Consider the following 3,491-nt stretch of genomic DNA (forward strand, 5'->3'; position numbering starts at 1 on the left):
AGGCCATGCCTGCCCCCCACCGCGTCCCCAGTCCGCCTCTCGGTCCCACCCCCTTCGGCCAGAGCCCCTGCGGAGCCCAGCCCTCAGCCTGCTCTCCGGCTCTCCCGGGACCCTCGCGACTCTCAGGGTGTCCAGCCCCGCGGTCCCGGCGCCCGAGGTCCTCCGAGGCCAAGCCTTTCCTGCGGAGCGAAGCGGACGTTTCAGAAAGCCACAGACCGGGCCTTCCTGGCGGTCCAGTGGTTAGGGCTCCGCGCTGTCACTGTCGAGGGCCCGGGTTCGATCCCTGGTCGGGGAACTAAGATCCCACAAGCCGCGCGGCGCGGCCAAAGAAAAAAGCCGCAGACTGTCGTTATTTTGGCAAATTGTCCATTTGTGAAGAACCAAAATACAGGTCCTTAACAGTGCTCTGCAACACGTCGTCTTTTGTTTTGCCCACGGTGTCCCAGCCCCATCTCAGAGGGAGAAGGGGTGCCGGGAAGCAGGGGCCTCACACTCGCCTGGGCCTGGCCCCCTGGGGTGAAATGAGGGGCTGTGGCCTCACAGCCCCTCCAGTGTCACAGCAGCGCCACTCGAGTGGGGAGTGGCATGGGAGAGGCCAGGAAGCAAGGAACCGGCTCCTCAGCTGCCTGGGTGACAGCGGGGACCCAGTGCTGCTCCCGCCGGAATCGAGGCGGCTCTTTCTCTCAGGTGTGGAGCAGAAGGGCACCCGCACAGGGGCCAGCTTCGCGCCCCGCGTGGTGAAGGCCCTGGAGGTGTACACAGGAGGCAGCTGGAGTACCTGCCCAGAGGGGATGAAAGGGGAAGTGGGGCTCAGACCCTAAGAGGCCCTGAGGGGAGCCGCCCCCAGCAGCCCCTCTTACACCGGGAGGGGCCCACGTTCCGCACCCACAGGGCCCTCCATGCCAGGCCCTGGCTGGCTCCCCGCCCCGTGCAGGAAGAGGAAACCCTGCAGAGGACAGTGTCTGCCCTTGAGAGCTCAGCGTCTAGCCAAGGACAAGCCTCCCCGGGCAGAGGCAGCCCTTGATGCAGAGGTGGGTGCGCCAGTGTCTTCATGCAAGATGCGCGGCAGGACGGGCTTCACCTGCTCGCTGGGGTGCCCAGGTCCATGCCTGATGGGTGGATCCCACCCCCTTGGGAACAGGTACAGGGTATTGCCACCAGGGGCGGTAGAAAGGGTCGCATACCTCTGTGATGGGCTGTAGGCCCGACCCCCAAACCCTGGGAACCCAGGGGCCTCGCCAGGAAAACAGGCTGGCCTGTGAGAAGAACCTGCAGAAGCGGCATCACCCAGCCTTCTTTGGGTGGGGCTCAGCACAGAGTACAGGTGAGGGGTTCCACGTGCGCGGCCTGTGTCTGGGAGCGCTCACTTACTAGCGGTTCTTCTTCTCCAGGGCCCGAGGCTGCGGTTACAACGGCAGGCCCACCCCGAGGGGCTTTCGGGGGAGCTGAAGCGCACTTCAGGGAGGGCAGGCAGAGAGAACCACCTTGAGTACCTGCGCCGATTTCGTCACCTTCTCAGTCGGCTGTGCTGACAGAGGCAGTCCGAGTAACCAGACTCTCTCGCTCCTTGGGGCCACAGCTCTCGCTAGCAGGGCAGGCAGCTTACCCAGCCACTGGGGGCAGATCCTAAAACGGCTGCTGCATTCGTTTTCTCCAGCCTGCCTCTCCCAGAGAAAGAGTAAGAAGTGAAAAACCGCTAATTTGCATTTATATAGCATGACATATTTGGGTAAATTTTATTTCAGTAATTTTCTTGTGTGCTATCTTTGGTTTTGGTATCAGGGTGATGGTGGCCTCATAGGATGAGTTTGGAAGTGTTCGTTTCTCTGCAATGTTTTGGAAGGGTTCCAGAAGGCTAGGTGTTAGCTCTGCTCTAAATGTTTGGTAGAATTCGCCTGTGAAGCCGTCTGGTCCTGGGCTTTGGTTTGTTGGAAGATTTTAAAATCACAGATTCAATTTCAGTGCTCGTAATTGCTCTGTTCATATTTTCCATTTCTTCCTGGTTCAGTCTTGGGAGATTGTACCTTTCTAAGAATTTGTCCATTTCTTCTAGGTTGTCCATTTTATGGCTGTGTAGTTGCTTGTGGCAGTCTCTTTGGTTCTTTGTATTTCTGCAGCTTTTCCTTTTTCATTTCTAATTTTACTGATTTGGGCCCTCTCCCTTTTTTTCTTGATGAATCTGGCTAAAGTTGTATCAATTTTGTTGGGTAATTTTTATTCCAGTAACACAGAGGGCTTTGCTAGATGTTGAGGATATAAAGACCAGATAACCACAAGATGTTTCTTTGCCTTTGATGATACAGTCTTGCCTCTGATAAATACCTTCAGTTGGGTAGGGGAAGGACAGGAAGTACTTATAGGACATATGGGCAGGAAAACAAGGACAGGACATGGCAGTGTCACCAGAGTCAAGAGCAGACAGAAATTCATAAAAGTGATGGGCATCAGATCTGACCGAGTGCAGCACGTTCTCGCCGCAGCCTCCCGTCGTTGACCCCCTCGGCCTCACAGGCCTGTGCGTGCCATCCTGCTCGGAGCCCTCTCACGGCCCTGGTATTCACCACTCAAGTCTAGACCCCCGCCTGCCTTTCAGGGCGCTTTGTAGTTGGACTCGGCAATCCTTCCAGCCTCAATCTCTTCCCCCAGCACACCTTCTCTGGGTCTAGAACAGCCCCTGCGACCCCATGAATGTGGCACACTCAGCTCCTATCTCATTTGTCCCAGGTCTGGAATGTCCTTTCCCTCTGACTCTCCAAGGAGAACCCCCCCAAACCCATCTCCCCTGTGACTTCAGGCTGAGCACACTCCCTCCTGTGTAACAGCATTTTCATCACAAATGTCCTTTGCTCCTTCTCTTGCATTCCAGAGCAGGGAGTGATTCCGGAGCAGGGAGTGACACTCAGTCGCCACCTGTCAAGTTTCATACGACCAGCTAGAGGCAGAGCCAGGACGGAAGCCCGTCTCCCAGTGCGTGGGGAGGGTATAGTCTGCACTGTCCCAAGCTCAAGAACTGGCTTCTCTGTGTCTCTTCATAGGAAAATGGAGCACTAGACCTGCTAGTGTGGCTTGAATTCCCTAGCCTTTTCCAAGATCATTAGGAAGCACTTTGGGAAGCTAGAAGCCACACCTGGCCCAAGCCCAGGGCAGTAACTTGTTAGCCAGAAGCTGCAACCTAGGCCCCCAATCCAAGTCTGACATGGTCTCAAATGAGGCTAGAAACCCCTCATCGCCTCGGCCCTCGGCCGCTTCCAACGCTGAGGAAGCAAACCCCGCCTCCCCGACTCAGTCTCCCCTCCCCCACAGGCCTTTGTACTCTTCATCTTTTAACAGCAGACATCGATGGTGCTTTTGAGGGCATACATTTGACTTCCTCACAGAAGTCAACGGAAGCAAACGTCTCGAACTAAGTGAAGCTCTAGACCACCCAGACATTTTCAACACTCACAACAGTTTAGGAGTTTGAGTAACTCATTGCAAAGTTAGGCTGACAA

The sequence above is a fragment of the Aethalodelphis obliquidens genome, unplaced genomic scaffold, assembly GCF_003676395.1.
Source record: "Aethalodelphis obliquidens isolate GAN/ISIS:26980383/991018 unplaced genomic scaffold, ASM367639v1 scaffold5, whole genome shotgun sequence".
Classification (NCBI taxonomy): Eukaryota; Metazoa; Chordata; class Mammalia; order Artiodactyla; family Delphinidae; genus Aethalodelphis; species Aethalodelphis obliquidens.